Below are 21,741 nucleotides of genomic sequence, written 5' to 3'. Positions count from 1 at the left end.
CCAGATGGCATCCTTTTCTCTCTCTGTCTTCCCCACTCTTGTTGCTGACAGCCCCTCTCCTACTCCTGTACCTTTACCACGTACCCAGTGTGCTCAGGGGACCTGACATTCCAAATCTGCCTCCTATGGGGGATGGCAGATTTCCCACTGTTCATCCTTTCCAGAGCCTAGGAGGAGGCAAATGCATGCTTAGTGCCCACGACTTCATGAGTAGAACGCGTAGAGGGCTGGGTCTTTGGAGAAACACAGCTTCCATAAACGAGATTTTTTTCCACTGAGATTTTAAAGTGATGGGTGAGATCATGTGAGTTTTTCATTATCTCCTAATGGATCCTTCAACATATCCCAGCTAAAGGGGATGTGAGGAATGGAAAGCTCGGGCAAACAGTGCTGCTTGGGCAAACATCATCATGTGGAAGAACGAAGGAATTCTTCATTGGAGGTAGAAGTAATCAACAGAGAGCAGTGACAGATGACACAAAAAGCCTAGGCAAACAGAGAGGATGGAGTGTGGTTTCACCTGGCCTTATTTTGGCCATATTGAGGCTTCAGAGCTGATGGGCTTGAGAGCAATGAAGATTATGCACTGGCATCCAATCTTTACTGGCTTTGGGTTTCAGAAAATTCAGTTTTTTGAGCAGAAATCAAAGGTCAGGTGTGAAGGAGGACAGGAAACAAAACTACCCAGGACTTTGTGTTAAGACTAGAGGCAGCACGTGACTTGCAATTCCTGGAGTTTAAGGCAGGATGGCAAGCAGCAGTGATTTCCTCTGCCATGGGTCTGCTGGGCTGCTGACACAGGCGTTCACTGCTTTGGGCTTCCCCAGCTGTTTCAAGTCAGGCCCTTCATGCTCCGTACTTGGGGTTGAGGTACCGCCCACTAGGGCAGTAAATTGTTAGTGGCATCTGCAGGTGTGCTCTGGAGAGGTCGGAACCTTTCCTTTGAAAACCTGAGGTCTTCACTTATCCAGTAGGTACCTTACTTGGAATATGATTTTGAAATTAATTAGGTGTATCACCAGCAGACCTGATAGGAAAAGCAGAACTAGAGTTCTGACAAGTCATCACTTTGTTTTTGGTGGTTGTGTTTATTGCATTTTATTTAAATGTGGTATTGATGTGGTTTGGCCTGAGTATTTCAAAATGATTCACAAGTTCTGAAGCAGCTGCCTTCAAAAAGGTCATTACATTTTCTGATGCCAGGTTGTTCCTCTTTTATAGTAAGACTGATGTTGCTTGGGCGACAGTTTTAAGTTTTTGGCCAAACACAATAGCGGTGAATGAGTAAGTCATGGAGAAATGGAGGGGTTAACTCTGGAGGTCCCAAACACACGAAGTATGGTTCATTTAGATGTTCCCAGTTATTTAGTTATTCTCACTGACTGTTCCGTTCACTGGACTCCTCTTCTCTCCCCCTCTCCCAGAGTTCTCATATTTATACAGAGTTCAGAGTTGGTTCACCCTGGATTTAGCGGTAGAGCTAAAATATCAAGAGGGAAATATGTAAAAAGATTGCTTCTAGTTGATGGAGGAATCTGTCCTCAGAAGCCAGTTCCTAGGGACTCTCCAACCCAGATCCCCCTTGTTTTCTTATCTTAGGTGTCCTGTTGGGAAGCACTGTTTTTGTCCTTGGAAATTCCAGATTTAATTAAATGTGACTCAACCAATCGAGCCATAGCAATTACAAAGCCTTTCTCTTTAGGCCGTGAGTGGCTTCTCTATATTTGTTTTTCCAGTAACCCTTTCAAAATTCTTCAAAGCAACCATTTTATTTAGTGACTTATTATTGAAATATAGTTGACGTACACTCTGATGTTAGTTTCAGGTGTACTGCATAATGATTTGACATTTGCATTAGCTGTGAAGGGATCACCATGATAAGCCTAGTAACCATTTGTCCCCATACAAAGTTATTGCAATATTGTTGACCATATTCCTCACGTCAGAGCAACTGGTTTTAGAGTGAACTAGAGACTGAAGTGAGGTGAGGGTATATCGAAATATGACAACAGTTTCTGAGGAAGGTAGTATTGTGATTATCTCTTTCTTTCCACATTAGGAATAAAGGTCCAGAGAGATTAATTGCTTGCCAGGGTCACACAGCTAGGAAGTGGTAGAGGCTGGATTTGAACCCAGATGTTTAGTTCCTTGCTGCTGGGAGCTGCCTGGGACCCTAAGGCTGTTTCCATAGTGGTGGAAGAGAACTTCAACTCAGAAGAACAAGGATGCTTATGATGTACTTTCCCCCCTAGATATTGCAGCTGGTGCAAGACTTGAGCAACACACCTTTCTTTTCTTTATGTTTTGAATGATAACTTGAGCTGCAAATTGAGATATTTGTTGTGAAGATATGTATCTTATGATAAGCTCTCCATCTTGAGTGTATAAAAAGGGTCGTGCACCAAAGACGTGTGAGCTTATGTAGCACCTGAGGGTGGGCACGACTCTCACTACATGTCAAAAAGCCTAAGTGACTGAGTACGATGTTTGTAGTTTCTAGTACTCAGATCACAAAACAGAATTAAGATCCAGTTTGGGAATGATAGCAAAATAATTGCACATCCTTAGATGTGAAGTATCATACAATCCAAAAACATTTGGGACATTCTTTTTTGTTTTCTTTGTGAGATTTTGTGTTCAGTTGATCTTTTGAAGAAAAACCCTCTGTCTTCGGTCGTAAAATATTCAACCAACTACCAGGCTGGACTTACTGGTACAGCAGCTGCATCTTTGTGAGGTTATTTTGGGCAACTTTGAAAAACTAAATATTATTGTAACACTGACCCAATTTTTTCCTTTACAATAACATCTTAGACTGGGATAATTTTACCCAACTATAGCCCTCAAGGAAAAATCGTTCTGATTATGTCAGAGAATCATAAAATCTCAGGACTGGAAGAGACATTAAAAAGTAATTTTATCAGGGCTTCCCTGGTGGCGCAGTGGTTGAGAATCTGCCTGCTAATGCAGGGGACACGGGTTCGAGCCCTGGTCTGGGAGGATCCCACATGCCGTGGAGCAACTAGGCCCGTGAGCCACAAGTACTGAGCCTGCGTGTCTGGAGCCTGTGCTCCGCAGCAAGAAAGGCCGCGATAGTGAGAGGCCTGTACACCGCGATGAAGAGTGGCCCCCGCTTGCCACAACTAGAGAAAGCCCCTGCACAGAAATGAAGACCCAACACAGCAAAAATAAGTAAATAAATTAATAAACTCCTACCCCCAACATTTAAAAAAAAAAAGTAATTTTATCCAACCATTCAATTAGCTTGTAGAAAAATTTCAAGTAATTTTTGGAAGAGCAAATGGTAAAAAGTTATTTTTCTTTGGTCCCAGCATTGTGATTGTACATTGACAATGATGTGTAGAAACAATTTAAGAAAATATCAGTATTCTCTGGAGGCAGGAAATGTCCCATTTTAGGAGGAATGCTCAAATGGACAGAGGAAAAGGATCCCACTGTTAGGGAAGGGGCTTCAGTGTCAAGAGCCCATTTTGCTGTCTTCGGAATATGGCAGCCTCAGGGTTCAGAAAAATGTATCAAACCCAAGATAAAGTCAAAGTGGGGATATTTGTTTCACAAGCACGATTGGTAGTGCCAGGTCACCTCTGCAAGGTTTGGGGGGAGTGGAATGGTCAGCGGATAGTCAAGTGGTTTTCTCAGTTCTGCGCTTCTGTGACTGCGTGGTCCTTGTGGGGAGGCCCCAGTGCCTCCCTGCCCTGCGTCCTGTATTTATCACACTATCTCCCACAGAGGCCCTTGTTGGTTTGAATTGAAATACTTGATAGCTGGGAGGCTGGTAAAGATAGTAAAATAGGACAGGAGAAAAAAGAATGCATTTAGAAATAAAAGGAACTGGAAATCTGTTATAGAACCCAGTGGGTTATATGAGTGCAGTGGTAAGATAACCACTTGTCACATCTGAATGGAGAAGTTTGACCTCGCTTTGATGCAGTATTTGGATTGACTCTACCTGGTGTTTCCGTGGCGTTGCTCTCCATATTTCCTTTAAATGGCACACAGTTCCCTGAGTTTCGGCGAACTTCACTTCTGGGAAGCTTCTCCGATCTCCCGAGTCTGGAGGAGGTACCCCTTCTGCGCGTTCCAGAAGCATTCTCTATCTCTCTCTGATGCGTTTACCTCACTCTGTTGTCATTGCCTGTTTATTTGTATTTCCCATTAGACTGTAAGCTCCGTGAAGTGAGAACTATGGCCATCTAGTTGGCAGACACTCAGTAAGTGTTTGTTGAATGAGCGGATCAAGCTTCATGCCTTTCTGCGAGGCAAATATTGTCTTGATAACTATGAATGTATGGTTGCTCCTCATTTAAACCCAAATCAGCATGAAGATGTTAGCTTATAAAGAAAAGGAGCGGTGCATGGGAGTGAGAAAAACTAATTAGCTAATGATTACAGCTATCTTACATCCTTTCTGTAACAAAGCAGGGCACAAACAAAGGTAGTGATTATTCATGTTAACAACAACAAAAAAATCATGGCAGTGAATTAACTAGACAACCCCCCAGTGCCTTTTAAAGGCGAGCGGTCGGATAGTATTGAACGTTGAAGAAAGAAAGGCAATGCACAAGTTAGTGTTGGCAAGCGTTACCATTATGTATGGTCAGAGGGCTCAGGAGCGAGGGTTTTAGAATTGTAAGGAGATAAGCCCTAGAGGAGCCCTCAGTTTACAGTCTGTCATCCTTGTTTTCATCTAGGAATACAGGCCCTCGGGTTGCATTATTCCTGTCTATCGGAGTGTTTAATTTAGGCTTTAGAAAGTAAATTCCAAAATTTAGCAACCATCTGTAAATGAAGCAACTGATATATTTTTCATTTTGACCTTGGGAACACGTTTCTAAAATAATCCAATAGTACAGCATGTGGTGTACACCGATCAAGAAAATACGGTCAGTCTCAATTGCCTGAGCTATCGTTATTATGTTAAGTCCTTTCACCGCTTTCAGAATCTTTGGGGGTCTTTGTAAGGAATATTTAGCATGTAACCCAAGAACATCCATTTCAGTTCAGCAATCCTGGGGACACTCAGCTGAGTGCAAGATACATGTCTGCCCCCAGCAAATACATAACAGTGTAACTATGAGTCACATTAATTCCTTATGCTTAAAGCATACATGCTGTTAAATTAATATTGTAAGCATATTTCATTGTTATTTCTGTAAAAGCATAAAGAAAACTTTCCTGGAGTTTTAAATTTAGAAAGAAAAGTAGAGCAATAAAGTCGATACTGTACCTTTTCGCCTTTAGCTGGAATTCACCACTGCCCCATCCCACTAATTTTAGTTTCCTTTGTCCGTGGCGTGCATATCCTTGTACGTATCCCCCTTCTACGTAATCAGAATCTTGTAGTGACTGTCTTATACATTTTACATTAAAATATGCAGTAATAAGCTGACATAAATAAAACGTTTAAGTTTCTACCAAGATATACTTTTTACAGAAAAAAAAAAAAAGATTTCTGTAAACGAAGCAAGGCAAGTACTGGTTAAATGGGGGGAGATGAGGAATGTAGCTTTATTCTGTGAGAGAAGCTCAGCTTAGCTCGTGTCTGGATTGCTGATGGGTGTGGTTATCCCCACAGAGTCGATTTGGAATCTGGAGTTTGGGGCAGTTTCTGGGTTGTTTGCTAGTGAAACAGCCACTGTGAACTCCCTGGCTGCTGTGGCCTATCTCTGTATGGTTCTGTCATCTGCATTTGAGTCTGCTAACCTCACCTTCGATAGGATTCATTTATCAACAGCCTACTTTATGCCAGACACCACGTTAAATCTTGGGAATCCAAAGTAAAGCAAGACACCCCTTGTTCTTAAGGAAATTTCAGGTAGTAGGGGAGACAGGAATGGAAGCTAATTACCATATACTGTGGTAGGTGTGATCAGTGCTGTGTGAGAGATCTGCACTGGGTGTTAGGGGAACCCCAAAGGGTGGCATATAAATCAGATGGGAGTGGGGAGTGGGCACTCCGGGAAGGCTGCACGGAAGAAGGGCCCTTTAGTGGAGATTGACGGATGATAGGAGTTAAATGAGGGTGTGTGGGGCACAGGAGACAGGCATTCCAGTCAGAGAGCACAGCATGGGGAAAAGCATGGGGGCCAGAGATGAGAGCCCTGTGTGAGGCTCAGCCTGGGGAAGGGGGAAGGGGGAAGGGGGAAGAGGGAAGGGGGAAGGGCCCCTGCTGGAGGACTGATGGGAAAGGAGGCCAGAGAGCAAGACTGGAGCCATGTCTGTGCTAAGCTGTAGAACCTGCTTGGTCCTAAATGCTCTATAGTCAGCACTAAAGGGGCTTCAGCTGAGTGGGGTGATCAGATTTGCATTTGAGAAAGATGACTGACAGCTGACGGATGGATGCATCGGGAAGGAGCCGGACTAGGGGAGGAGACAAAAGTGGTCATGAAGTGAGGAAAGGAATGAGGATCCAGATGAAACTGGGGCAGCGGAACAAAGAGGGTGGACAGGGGAGAGTGTAGGGAGAGGCGGGACAGTGGTGGGAGTGGAGGGTGACGAGAGGAGGCCTGGCAGGTGTGGCTCTTAACCACCCTGGTTTCAAAGAGCAGGTCAAAAGCCTTCTGGCTTTCTGGGGTCAGCGCCATCCTCTTCTTATTGGATGAAATGTCCTGGGGACTTCAAGGCAGCCTTGCTCCATGTAAACACTAGCAAAGGCCTCCTTTCCTGTCAGCAGGCCCTGCAGACCAGACCCAGGCATGCCTGCTGTGTCCTGTCCAGAGACGAATCTCAGTTCAGGCTCATGAACGGGGCAGCAAGCACTGCTTGCTTCTCAGATTCCAGAGCACTTTGGGGAGCTGGTGGTTTCTGGTTTTGTTTTTTGTTTTTTTTTCTTTTCCTTCTAAAGTCTTCTGTTTCCTTACAAACTAAACAGATTGAATCTGTATGCGATGGAGAGAGAATAAATATGGAACCCACAGGCCTATGATTACAGAGTTGTATTTTAGACAACAGCGGTTACACTTATAATTGTGTTGTTAGGGACGCAAGAAATTTTATGGTTAGGTGTCCTGGTCTTTTTTCCTCTTCCTCCTCAACGTCTTTAAACCCTTTCTGAAACTGTTTATCCCGGGTGCTGGCATTGGTGCTCTTAGAGGCTCACTCTGATTGCTGACTCCACTTGTACAGAAGAAAAAATTTGATAAGATCTAATTCTTCCTTAGTTTACCGCTTCCACAATTTCAGTCTTTCTCTCTTGCATGCACACATAGACACACGTACACCATAAATTAAAATGTCTTTTCATGTCACGTTTTTTAGGATTTGGGGCGTCTTTCTAATGTCATCTCATGACCTCTTCTATATAACTCATCAAAGTCTGACTTTGTTATTTTTTGCTTGGTTGCCCTTGTGTCATTATTGTGATTGATTAACTTTCTTCTGTTTAGGAACTGTCTTCAGTGTATAAAAAGGGTACAAATAGAGGGAGGAATGAAGGAATAAAGGTAGGACAAGACTACATTAGGTAGAAGACACCTTCTTGGAGGAAGCCCAGTTAGTCTTGTGCAGAGAGAGAGGCATGTCATTTACCACTGATCCTCTGGGCTTAACACTGTAGAAATACCTGTGCCTTTTCACCAGTGTGGCTGTGTGTTGTGGTCTGATAAATGGGGTTTCTGCCTAGCTTGGTTCCTCAAAGCCGTCTTCTCCTTTATGTCATGCCGTGTATGACTGACTTCCAAGGATAATAACGGTGGTGGTTGGGAGTGGGATGGCGTGTTGTCGTTGGTTCTGTATATCCTTCCACACTCACAGACTCATTACCCTACATTTTCTAGTATAATTGTTTGTGCCATCTGTGGTCCATTCATTTGAATTCATTTCCACACAGTTAGTCTCATCCCATGTTAACTCCCCCAGACATTCTCTGTTTGTTTGCTCTTTCGGCAAGGAATTGAGCAATTCAACTTTCCCCCTTTATTTTGTTTCCTGCCGATTTTAGTACCCATTTTCATCTTTTATAAAAGCAAAGCCAAGGCTGAGTCCTTCCAGCTTCATCATTCTAAAGATAATTTGAAGGCCAGAAACAAAGTGTTTCTGCTAAAAGTAGGATGTCTTTGGTAGGTGATATCAACTGAGGCTCTTGGCAACTTTCTTAGCAGCAGCTCTTTTCTAGTCAGATGCTGTTCTCATGCTGTCACTGCTGGTGACAGAGCTAGAATCTGTGGACAGTTTCTGTCTAACAAAAGTACATGTAATGGATATAGGTAAAAATAATTGAAACTGGGTTAGACATTGGCTAAAAATAAAATGCTTTACAGTCATGACTTTTCGAATTAAAATTGCAATACTTGAAATTCTTTGTTGAGGTGACTGATACTCCCAAATAGAAAATTCAGGAAATCGGAAGCATTGGGTTAGTTTGTGGAGCACAGGGAAAACATTTGCTGTTTTCTATCCAAATGCTGACTTCTCCTAATGACACAACACAATGAGCATATCTGATGAGCATATCTGTTTTGCAACCTAACCAAGAATTAACAGGGCCCAGAGCCATCAGGGCGTGGCTGGGGTTCTTTCTCCTGGCTGGGGGCCTTTGTATTTGCTCTTTCTTTTCACGGGTGTTTCCAGCAGGAGCGCCAGTTGAGGGAGGTAACCTATGCTTTGGAGCCAGACAGGTGTGAATCCAGAGCTGGCCTCTGCCCCACGTGCGGCTACGTGAAGTAGGGCTCTGAAGTTACTTAACCTCTCTCAGCCCGAGTTCCTCACGTGGAAAGGGAGGAGATGAGCAGTCCTCTCTGGACAGAGTTACAGTGAGGAGTGAGTTGTGCGTGTAAGGTGCTTGGCGCGGAACCTAGGGTATGGTCTGCCCTCCCTCACTGAGTGGTGGGGCTCTCATCGGGACCCCACCATCTGGGTCCTCTTTGAACCCCATGGTGGAAACTTGCAGAGGCGTGGTTCCGTCCTGGACGCTTGTGGCTGTGCAGAATCCAGACCGCTTCATTGAGACACGGTCTTAGTGAGGCTTCATGTTCCTGACATCCCTTTCTCATTTTGCACGTCTGGGAGGAAGGGCCGTGGCAGGGTGTAGTAATCCTTGTTTATTAGAAGTAATATCTATTGTCGTGTTTTCTCTGTCTGGCTGCCTGTACAGTGAAAGATGATTATTGCCTGGGCTCCAGTATTTCGCATTTCAAATTCCTTCAGTTTTCCTGTGTAGTTAATTTGTCGGTGTTCTGATTTTTATGCTTTAAAAATATTGTACTAGTTAACAACGGACTGTATTCTGTCTCCTGTATTTGCCATTTCTGCCTGAAAAATGGGAAGGTAGGAAACAGTTTTTCTAAAAATTGCTTGGCAAGCATTATGCTAATCATTCTTCGTTGGGCATAATTTAGGATGTGAGTAAATTGTGTTTTCACAAGTTAAAGTAAAGGTAAAATTTCTCAATGGGCTGCATGTTGATTAGCTAATGCAGTACTTGAGCCCCAAACTAGGTCTGTGCTGAATTGCTCCCGAGGTTGTGGCTTTCACAATGTCACAGGACTTTCTAAATCTTCACTTTCATCATCTGTGAAATGGGGATAATCGTTCTGCCCGTGGGTTTTGTGAGGATCATATGAGTTAATGTATATAAAAGTACTTTTTAATATGTAAATTATTATACAAGGATATTCTTTTTTTTTTTTTTTTTTTTTGCGGTACGCGGGCCTCTCACCGCTGTGGCCTCTCCCGTTGCGGAGCACAGGCTCCGGACGCTCAGGCTCAGCGGCCATGGCTCACGGGCCCAGCCGCTCCGCAGCATGTGGGATCTTCCCGGACCGGGGCACGAACCCGTGTCCCCTGCATCGGCAGGCGGACTCTCAACCACTGCGCCACCAGGGAAGCCCCAAGGATATTCTTATTGTTATTTAACCATAAGGCCGTTTTTTTTTTTTCTTCTCACCGCCTAAGTGCGTGATTGGCATATGGTCTGTTCATTAGTCCTGCCTTTCTTCCCTCATCCCAGTGGGAATCGTTTCTATATTTTTTTCTTCCTATTTGCTGATTACCTAATGATATCTTCATGCTCAGCAAGGAGTAGTGTTTCCTCTGTCATGACCACTGTTACTAGTAGTATGCTTGGTGCATTGAAAGTGCAGAGACGGCTTCTCTCAATAGATGGGATGTGGGAACAAATATCCCATACTCACAGGATTCTAAAGACAAATGCAGTAAATATCTTGCATATGAAAACTTCCTACTTTGTCTTTATTTTCTTATTCCCTCTCCAGTATGATTTTGTTTTGTTTTGATATAATGGCTGTTGATTCTCTTTGATTCTCCCTTTCTTTGGGGTACTTTTAATTTGTTGCAGAGAAGGATAGTAAAGTTAATGTGCCCAGGAATGGAAAGTGCTTCCAGCCTTTCAGAGCTGCTGCAAAATCAGCACTTGGTTTTAGGCCAAATCCTGATGTGGGACTTGAACTCATGACCTAATGCCATAGGCAAAATGTTACCAACCAGCCCACACTGACCCTCATAAGATGCAGGCATTTAAACTACTTCCTTTGAGTAGTCAGTCCTCTTGTTGCTTTTTGGGTTCTCTTCTCTCTTTCAGCCTTTTCTTATGGCATTCCTGGCTTCCCTGTTAGGAATACAATTTTAGTTTTATGATCTATTTTTCTCACCGTCTTTCCATTTGCTTATTACAGTCGCTTCCTTCTTGCTTTCCATTTCTCCTGTGTGAGTTCCTTGTTTTGTTCCTGTTCCTTCCTGTCCTTCTTCTGGATTAAAAATAGTCTCCAGGGTCTCTGGCTTCTTGCCCACGAACTTGGCCTTTCTTCTATTCATATAGGGTCCCCCCTGAGTATCGTAAGATCCTTTCCTATTCTCTCAGGATACTCAGACTCCTGCATCCATTCTCTGTTATTTACGCCTGTTCTCAGCTGACTTGTGGGGCTAACTGACCCTCGTACTCTGAGCTGTAACTGAAAAATTAAATCTCTTGCACAAAGATGCTGAATAAGTGATTTGCTCACGTTAAGTGTTACTGACAGACACTGAATCCTCCCTGCGTGTGCTGACTCTGTACGTGGAACAAAAGGAGAAGGGACCTTACACACTGACTCAAGGCGCTTGTGTAACATCATCTATGTGCAAAGCAGCGGGGCCGAGATCAACTGGGCCCAACACCAGCTTTCACCCATCACGCTGCTGTGGGTATCCTGGAGGGTCCTGCTGCTGCTTCGCTCCCACACAAGTGTTTCTCAGGGAGCTAAAGTTGATTCAGGTGTGTCTTCGTGAACATTCTTTGTTTAGCTTTGAAGGATTATGATATTCTTTACAAAATGACTTTATATCCATTGTTGACCTAGACAATCCACAAATGAGTGTCTGCTCGAGGGATAAAGCCTTGTAAAACTTTAGATGACTGGGCCGCAAAGTGCTGATGGCAGCAGCTCTGATTTCAGCCCCCATCCCTAACCTGAACTCCCTATTTTGCTAAGAGTTACAGCAACAGGGTTGATGATACTCTTCTATGTGGCAGATGAAAGCGTAAAAGTTTTCCTTCCATCTCTCTGACCCTCCAGCTCCCTATGTGGTTATGTCTCCATTGAAAGAACTAGCCCTATTCTTAGCTGAGAATATAGAGTTGTAGATTTCATCATCCACAGTGAAGTCCACGTTTATATGCAGCTCTCTCCTCCTCCTGTCCCTGCATATGCTATTGTATCAGCTTGCAGTGCTTTTGTGTTCACTGATTGATTGATAAACGACTTACCTTTCAAGTCCCAGCTCAAATGTCATCTGTACTCTTCTACTTTCCCTGATCCCTCTTTGGGAATAATTATCCTTTTATCTGGGTCATCTTAGCACTTTAGGAAAAGCTCTATTACAGCACTTGTCACATTGTATCCTTTTTTTAAAAAAATGTTTCACTTTGCCCTGTTCATTTGAGCTTCTCAAGGGCAGGGGGTGGGACCATCTTTAATCAATCTTCATATTCCCATCACTTGGAACCATGTCCAACCCATAGTCAGTATTCAGTAAGAATCTTACACGTTGTTTGACCTAATCTCTATTATAAAACATGTGTCTTCATGACTTTATTTTTTGTGGCCATTTGGTAATGTAAATCGCATTCTTTGAAACAAAAAGGAAAATATTGAATAAATAAGCTAAATCTAATTTGTATTTTATACTTCAACTGATGACACAAGACAAAAAAGGAAAAATGCTGCTTTTGCCTCATTTTTGTCATCATTGCTTTTTTCTACACATTTCATGATCTTATGAAAATTGGTTTAACTATGATGGTGACCTCTATAGGTAGAATAGCATGGTATTTAAAGTTAATCCATAAGCTTCTTGGTGACATACAGGTTTGAATCAGGAGTCAAGGATAGACCTCTGAGAACCCAATTCTGCTGTGGATTCCAAAGTTGTTTTACTTAGGGTTTTCACATATTTTATTTGGTCTCTTATCTGAGGGCTGCAATTTGCTTCAAGCTTGTATTAACCCAGTATCAAAGCACTTTGGCTTTGTTCTGTAGAACACATTTTTGTAAAGGGATCTGACACCCTTTATGCTCATAACCACTAGGGTCATGCACATAATGATGAAGCTGCTTCTCTGAGATTTGGGGGGCAGGCTTGTTGTGTACGGCACCTTCTGGGGTGTGCTCCTCTCACCAGAATTCATTGGCAAGAGGGGATTTTTTAAAAAGTGACATAAATGATACTCTATTATATAACACAATAGTATCTGTAGACTTTTCAGTTTTCGTTAGTAAAATTCAGCTGCTTTTGCTCTCTTACCCTCTCAGAGTTTCCTCTGCTACGTGGTCTTACATTCTTAACTCTTAAATTTCGACTTCAGGCAAAACATAAAGCCTACGCTAGAAGTTTTTGGCAGTCCAGCTGTCGTTAGGTGTTTCCTGTCAGACTGTCCCAGTGTAATTGGCTCTGTCAAGGTCAAGTTTTCTGACTGCTTCTGGTCCTTCTTGCCTTTTATCCAAACCTGTTATCCTTACCCTTTTCTTTTTATAGGGATTCAATGGCATACATGTTTGCTTTGGAAAAGAGGGAAGAACCTTTTCAAAACAATATTATTCTTAAAAGAGTGATGCCACAACATTGTACACGTTATTTTTACAAGAAGAGGAAAAAATCACCCATAATTCTACCACAGTAACACAGTTCTTTAAACTTTTGCTTTTTATCTTCCAATCTTCGTTCACAGGCGCACGTTTTAACATAGTTGCAATCGTGCTATTTATTCAGTTCTTTTAATCAGTAAGATATATTTTTCAGAACAAATTCTCTAAAAGTTACTCTCTGGTTTGAATCTTATGTGCATTTGTTATATTTCTGATGTCACAGACAAAAGAATGCATTTGGACTTGGAGGAGTTTCAGAGCGATACTGCTTGTTATTAGTTAACAAGCCTCATTTCTGTTCTTCTTCCTTGTGAAATCTCCTATCCTTTATCCAGGCTGTGAGCTTTCACTAGGAGCCTGAGAGTACGGTGTGAGATGAGGACGTGTGAGCAAATATGCAGTGCAGTTCAGCAGGGGTCGATGGCTCCCCTCCCTTCTGCTGTCGGGCACCTTCGTGGGTCCTGCTGCTCTGGGGGATGTGGGACCAGAGCTCTGAGGGCTGCACTGTTCAGTATGGTAGCTACTAGCCCCCTGTGCCTATGGAGCACCTGAAATGTGGCTAGTCTGAATTGAAACGTTCTGTGCGTGCAAAGTCCACGCCAGATTTCGAAGACTTTGTATGATAAAATACTGTAAAATAGCTCAGTCATTTTCTATAGCAGTCACATGTTGAAATGATAATATTTTGATATAACAGGTTAAATAAAATATATTGTCAAAATGAGTTTCACCTGTTTCTATTTACTTTTTTTTTTTTTTAATGTGGCTACTAGCAACTTTAAAATATCGTACTGTGGCTGGCAGTATCTTTCTATTGGACAGTGTTGCTCTAGGGCCTTGCCTTTCAAAATGCAGGGTATAGCTTAAGAGTGGGCTCTGAAATCAATGTAGTGGGTTAAAAAATCAATATTTCAAAACTGGAACAGAATGAGATAAAAAATATTAGAATCACATTGTTGTGAAACTTGTTTTAAATATGTGCAAGTAGGTACTGAGTCATGTGTAAAAGGCATCTTTTCTTTTTACTGTAAATCATGGTTAAGAAGTTTGAAACTCACTGCTCTAGTGTGGTCCAGCTTAATCAACGCATCACCAGGAGGCCTGGTCTGCTTTGTAAGAGGGCAGGTTGCCACCGGCAACACCATATAAATGTTAGGTCTGGTTGGTAGAAGCTCTTCTGGAACAATTCAACCAAACCCGACCCTGCAGGAAAGTAAACCTGAGTGTTGGTGCTCATCCTAAAAGCAGTAGCTCCTCAGGGGACTCCCAGAGTGAAGGGTGGACTAAGAATGGTTATAGCTTTGGCGACCGAAGTCTGGACACGTGTGCTCAGCGCTAAAGTGTTCCTTAAGCCCAGGAGAGACTTTCTTTTATCTGATGAGTTGCTTCTTGAAGATATCTTCAAAACTGCCTCATGGGTGGTGATTCTTTCTAAGGAGGAGAGGGGTTTCTTAAGGACCTTGGAGTCAAGCTGGGTTGGACAAGGGTTCTCTTTGACCCTTAGATCCTCCACCCACCGTGTCCTGTTGAAATCAGAAGAGGCTGTGCTGTCATCTAGGCTCACACCAGTCCTCTTCCCTCTTGACAGAAAGAAAACATGTCCTTACAGTATGCAAGATGTAGGAGGAGTCACCAGGGCTGTGTCTTTGGCTGGGCTCTAAACAAAGGACACTTAAAGCCACAGAGAGAGGCGGAGATAAGCCTCCAAAAATGAAGTTTATGGGGTTGCTTGGGCCTTGTGTTTATTCTGACAGTTGTAAAAATTCTTTTGGGCTGACCCATTTTTCCTTTCTTAATTAAAAAAAAAAAAAATCTGGCAGGCAAGAGTAAGAAATGTAAAACATGTGACTAATGCCTCAGCTTTTTTTCCTGGAGCCAGATTCTTTAAAATTATACCTTAGACATGCTTGATGTTTTAAAAACAGTTGCCCACAAAAGCCACCAAACATTTGTTTCCGAAACTTGTAGACTTAGATGGCATTCATTTTCAGTAAAGAGTCCAAAACACAATATTTAGGAGTTATTGAGCTGAAATCTTCTTTGGAGATTTTGCTGTGGTGAATCAGATTACCCTAGGAACTGGCAGAGGGCCAGGCAGCCTTTCGCCTCTTTTGCTTGAGTATTTCCAGTCCTGTTGGTAGTTACCCAGAATCTTTGAGGGAGTCAGACGACGTGATCTCCAAGATCCCTTGTAGATGGAAAGTACTATGATGTCGGTGATGTAGTGGATGGGCAAGCAGGAGCTGTGTTTATGTTGACCTCTTCTTGTCCTGTACCCATCACAAATAATTCACTCTTTCTTTCATTGATTCACTTATTCATTCAAATTTGACTCCTGCTATGTGCCCAGTACTGTTCTTGGTCTCTGTAGGCAGCTCATAGAATTTTTGAGCACTTTTATTACAGTGGATTTGAGGGCCTCCAAAGTTCAGTTCCAGTCTCTCCCTCTCTAGTGTTATTTCCTGTGTCTCACTTTTACATATTCCACACTTTAACCTAACTACGCTACTTTCCTGTCCCAGGGTCTTTTTCCCCAACTGTTGCCGCTGTCTGAAATGTCCCCCTTCCCCCTAATCTCCTGTGCAAATCCCAGCCATCACCCAGATTCCAGCTCACATGCCATTTCTTTCACAAATCCACTTCGGTTTCCCAAATGGTGGTAAATTATCCTTTTCTGAGTTCTGTAGCACTTTGTACTTCTCTTGTGATTCACATGTAATCGTATTAGGTTGAACCGTATGAGATTGCCATATTAGTAAGTTAAAAATGGTTGAATATTGGCAATTTTATATTCTTTTTAATATTAGTGTTCATGTATGGAACTTAAATTAGGTCTCTTTACACATGTACTACACTCATGACTCATGTTTACCTAAGATTCCTTGGTCTTTTAAATTTTTGTAATATTAATATTTATGAAACTAAGTCTCATTTAGCCTGTACTTGGAGAGTTGATTTTAAAAAGGTCTAGTTGTAGAAAATATTTATTTTTATTAAATCTAATTTTATTAGTCTTAGCTAATATTCCTGGTTTTTGTTGTTGTTGTTGTTTTGGGGTTTTTTTTTTGCGGTACGCGGGCCTCTCACTGCTGTGGCCTCTCCCGTTGCGGAGCATAGGCTCCGGACGCGCAGGCTCAGCGGCCATGGCTCACGGGCCCAGCCGCTCCGCGGCATGTGGGATCTTCCCGGACCGGGGCACGAACCCGTGTGCCCTGCATCGGCAGGTGGACTCTCAACCACTGCGCCACCAGGGAAGCCCAATATTCCTGGTTTTAAAAAAAGTCTTCTAAAATTCTGATTCCATAAGTCAACTTACCAGATATAACTTTCAATTCAGTTTAATAAGGTTCTATATAATTGTCTGCTTCATTTGTTAAAATGATTTAATCAACATGGCCAAAGACAAAACTCTTTGTTATATCACTAGAGACGTTCCCTGCTCCTAGCCGTACTCACTAGTTGACATTGCTTTACCATTCAGCATTCCCTGACTACAGCGAGTCCCCTACACACGAATGAGTTCAGTTCGGAGAGCGCATTCGTAGTCCAATTTGTTCATAAGTCCAGCAAAGTTAGCCTGGGTACCCAACTAACACAATTGGCTATGTACCGCTGCTTTTATGCTTGCTTCCAGACATCCTGGGCTTGAAATAAAGGTACTGTACTACTGTACTCTGTACAGTAATGTACAGTAAAGTACACAAAAGTACAACCACTTGTAGAGGATGCACACAAGTGACAATGTACAACCAGCCACGTGAACTAACTTACATGATTGGATGTTCACATCTTTGAAAGCTCGCAACTTGGAGGTTCGTATGTAGGGGACTTACTGTATTTGACTGGAATACAACTCTACAACCGTTGAACCCCTAGGGCTCTATCAGATCCATAAAGATAAAGAAGATGTGGCACATATATACAATGGAATATTACTCAGCCATAAAAAGAAACGGAATTGAGTTATTTGTAGTGAGGTGGATGGACCCAGAGTCTACCATACAGAGTGAAGTAAGTCAGAGGAAGAAAAACAAATACCGTATGCTAACACATATATATGCAATCTAAAAAAAAAAAAAAGGTCATGAAGAACCTAGGGGCAGGACAGGAATAAAGACGCAGACCTACTAGAGAATGGACTTGAGGACACGGGGAGGGGGAAGGGTAAGCTGGGACAAAGTGAGAGAGTGGCATGGACATATATACACTACCAAATGTAAAACTGATAGCTAGTGGGAAGCAGCCGCATAGCACAGGGAGATCAGCTCAGTGCTTTGTGACCACCTAGAAGGGTGGGATAGGGAGGGTGGGAAGGAGATGCAAGAGGGAGGGGATATGGGGATATATGTATATGTATAGCTGATTCACTTTGTTATAAGCAGAAACTAACACACCATTGTAAAGCAATTATACTCCAATAAAGATGTTAAAAAAAAAAAAGATCTAAGGAGAGAGTTGGTGGAATGGTTTTTTTGAATGTGTGAGACATCATGTCTGTAGTACTCCTTTTTTCTTGTCTAGGGTCAGAATAGGATGGAAAGTTAGTTTGATCTGATTTTTTTTTATCAGTGATTTCATGTTAGCTCCAAGTGTTCATTGCTTACAAACCATCTGGGATATTGGCGAAAGCGGCTTGTAGGCAAATCAGTCCGTTGTTTCTAGTCCACCTTAAATTCCTGTCTGAAAATCGCTGTTTTCTTGTTGCCAGGCTTCAGACACTTGTATGATTCTCTGCTTCTGTGAAGATTCCATTCATCAATATTATGATCACATCTTCTGGTTCTTTCAATGCCCTTCAAGCTATTTCTCTGGCTCCAGAGACATGAAGTCACTTAAAGGGCTAAGAGCTTTCTTAATATTGCCTTCTCTATCTTGGGCTCTAGTTTCCTCTTCATCATGCTGGTCCTACCCTTTTTCCAGTTTGAAGATCATTTTCCTTGATAGTGAAGATAGAAGCTTAAGGGGAGTGAAGTAGTTCTCTTTTCTCTCTTATCAGTTAACATTACCCCACCTATCAGCAATGAGCAACTCCTTTCCTCATTTTGCTCCTAATATAGCTGAAGAGAGCTCTTTAACTTGACCTTCACATATTCATAAGACTCAGTTCGTTATGACTGTTAACTTCCATGTTACCATGCTTTTAGACCCTAAGTATATAGCCTTAATTATGGGGCCTTCTTTCTGTCGCTAATAACTTGGGAGGGCTTCCCTGGAGGCGCAGTGGTTAAGAATCTGCCTGCCAATGCAGGGGACGCAGGTTTGAGCCCCGGTCCAGGAAGATCCCAGATGCCGCGGAGCAGCTAAGCCCGTGCGCCACAACTACTGAGCCTGTGCTCTAGAACCCGCGAGCCACAACTACTGAGCCCGTATGCCACAGCTACTGAAGCCCTCGTGCTTAGAGCCTGTGCTCTGCAGCAAGACAAGCCTCTGCAATGAGAAGCCCGCGCACCGCAACAAAGAGTAGCCCCCACTTGCTGCAGCTAGTGAAAGCCCATGTGCAGCAACAAAGACCCAATGCAGCCAAAAAGAAATAAATTTAAAAAATAATTTGGGAAACCTGTACAACCTCCTTGATTTCTTAAAACTTTTATTTTGTATTTGGAATATTTGTCCTACCTTTCTTGAATCCTCTTCCGTGTAACAGAAGGTTTATGCTAATTTTATTTTTTATTTTTAAAAAATTTTTATTGGAGTACAGTTGATTTACAGCGTTGTGTTACTTTCTGCTGTACAGCAAAGAGAAGCAGTTATACATACACATATATCCACTCTTTTTTAGATTCTTTTCCCATGTAGGTCATTACAGAGTAGAGTTCCCTGTGCTATACAGTAGGTCCTTATTAGTTATCTATTTTATGTATAGTAGTGTGAATATGTTAATCCCAATCTCCCAACTTATCCCTAAAAAACAGTGTTTTCCTAACGTTTGGGATTCTGTCTGGCACCTGTAGGAGAACATAATCACTTTCTCCCAAGGTTCCTGTAAATCCTGCAGCGGTAACTCTTTGTTAGTGATCACAACTACATCTTCAAATTGTTTTCATTCCCTCCTATCAGCAGAGCAGATAAAAACCTAGAAGAAAGCATCAGCAGCTGTTTCCCTGGTGACCGCAGTGCGGAGTCAAAGATGAGTCTAAGATTTTCGGTGCAGTTGAGCTGAGAGGATAGTGATGCCATTGGCAGAAATGGGATTTCGGGAAGAAGAGCTTCTTTGTGGTGCTGATGGGAAGGGGGTTCCATGGCCATTTTAATTTTAGACATCGCACCCTGGAGAAGTTTTCCAGTTAGAAGAGGTTTGGGATTAGAGGAATACATTTGGGTATCGCTCACTCAGCGACGAGTGAAGCAGTAAGAATGGACGATACGGAAAATAGAACACGGGTGAGGGCCTTGGGTGATGTCATATTCAGGAGGCAAGAAGGCAGAGAGCAGCTGGTCTAGGAGTCAGGAGAAGCGTAGCTGGAGCGGTAAGGGGGAGAAGCAGGCTAGTTCATTAGTGCAGGGGACGGCGGCGCCGGAGTTAGAGGCTTACGTACTCTAGAAAACAGCAGAGTAACACTCTCTCAGTTTTGGTTATTTCAGCTTTCCAGAGCATACTTAAAAACAAAGTTATTGAAAAAATTCTCTGAGTAGCCCAAATAGCTCTCACCCCGTAGGAAAGGCCATCATTCTTAATATATACCACGTTAATTCCTAATACATAACAAAGTTGGTTATTTATGTATAGTCATAATGGATATGGCAAATTTGAAGAGAGTGGAGCTTTTAGAGGTAGACATGCTCATAATAACAGACATGGACCATCCAGTGGAAGGCTGCGTTCATATGTCACTGTCTCAGTGAGGCCTACTCTTAGCCACTCACTTAAATTGCAGCCCTCCCCCAGCCTGGAGCTCACCGACCTCCATTTCAGCTTCACCCTCCTTGCCACTTAACTACTGTGTAAGGTACTGTTTTTGCTTTGTAATTGACAGACAGATTGATTGCCTCTCTCCTGCATTAGAAGGTGAGTTCCAAGAGGACGTGGGTTTTGGTCCTTTCTTCCCCAGAGTCTAGAACAGTACCTCGCAGACAGAAGACACAATGAATATTTATTTGTTGAATAAATGAATGTGAGAAAGTGATGATGATTAGATAGCAGGCATTGAACCGTACGGGATCATTTCGCTTTGGACTAAGCACTGCTCTCTGTCATTGTCTCTGGGGGACACATGTACAATCCCTTGTAGCGCTGATGCTCATGGAGCTCTGAATGAAGGTTTAAATCATGCTCAGGATATTCTACTTCTGAAGGCAGAAGAACAGAGACATTTCCATCGAATTAATAAAACTTTTAGAATGTTGCTGTTTAAAAGGTTCCTCACTGAGAAAACAGCTCTTTCTAGGTTCAACATCAAATTTCCCCATGAAGGACCACTGTTACGTGATTTAAATTGTACTGGTTTGTTAAAACTTTGGTTTTTTCCTTGGCCTCGTTTGCACCCTGAACAGCTTCCTTCCAGGGCTACTGGAAGGAAATGTTAAAGGTACTGCCTCCTTCCTTCCCAGTCTCAGAAGGTGTGGAATTAGTTAGGCTAAACTTACAAATGAATAAATTAGAAACCCTCACTGGTTTTGCCTCCACACCGACTACTGCTTTCTTAGATGACATCTTGCGCCTCTCGTGCCTTTTTGATAAAATGAATCAATACAGTTGGCCCCCTGTATCCACGGGTTCCCCACCTGCAGATGCAACTGTGGCTAGAAAATACTCGGGAAAAAAAACTTCAGAAAGTTCCCAAAAGCAAAACTTGAATTTGCCACTTCGGCAACTATCTACATAGCATTTACATTGTTATTACAACTATTTAAGTAGTATTTATGTTGTATTAGCTATTATATGTAATCTAGAGATGATTTAAAGTACATGGGGATGTGTGTGGGTTGTGTGACAGTACTGCACCATCTTATGTAAGGGACTTGAGCACCTGTGGACTTTGTCATTCTCAAGGGTCCTGGAACCAATCACCCGCGGATACCTACCGAGGGACGACTTTATGTGCTTCCAACTAAGTGCTAGGTGTCCATCAGATTACATAAGTATATTTGAAAAATGCTACGTTTCTCCCCAGTTAGAGCTACAAAGCATAGCTCTTCAGTTCAGTTCCAGCCTGGCCACCTTCTACCTCTTCCAGGACAGTCACCTTCTAGTCCCTACAGAAACCTTTTTTTTTCTTATTCCCCTCTTTCATGGTTTATTTTGGACACAACAACTGTGTATACAATTTCCCTGGCTCAGTATAATTTAAGTTTCTTAACCTTACAAGTTATAGAAGTGACTCAGGAGAGCTTTTTCACGTGATGGGAAAGTCCCCCCACTTTAATTTGCGTGCCCAGGCAGTATGGAGTTATGTAATAGGTATTCATGCAGCTCCGTTCGTTACATAACGTAATGGTCGCTCACAACCAGATACTTAAATCCATCTCACATTCAGAACCATTGTGCCCACTTGCAGAGACAGTGCTTTCTTTGTTTGCACCAAATAAGCAGCTAGTGATTATTAGCTTAGCTATTAAGTTAAATCACATTCCTGGAAAGGGAAATGTTGCAGCTTTTTTTTTTCTTTTAAATGGGAGAGGAGAATGCATTTTTGAAAATCCA

General features: G+C 42.5%; 1 protein-coding gene across 3 annotated transcripts in view; it reads left to right on the top strand.

Moving 5' to 3' along the window:
* RGL1 (ral guanine nucleotide dissociation stimulator like 1) overlaps nt 1-21,741 on the top strand; it is a 280,022-nt gene that overhangs the window by 146,979 nt on the left and 111,302 nt on the right. The gene's annotated exons all lie outside the window — the stretch shown is intronic.

This window comes from Aethalodelphis obliquidens, unplaced genomic scaffold (assembly GCF_003676395.1).
Source record: "Aethalodelphis obliquidens isolate GAN/ISIS:26980383/991018 unplaced genomic scaffold, ASM367639v1 scaffold48, whole genome shotgun sequence".
NCBI lineage: Eukaryota > Metazoa > Chordata > Mammalia > Artiodactyla > Delphinidae > Aethalodelphis > Aethalodelphis obliquidens.
The sequence above is the reverse complement of the archived record's forward strand: the minus strand, read 5'-3'. Positions and strand labels throughout refer to the sequence as shown.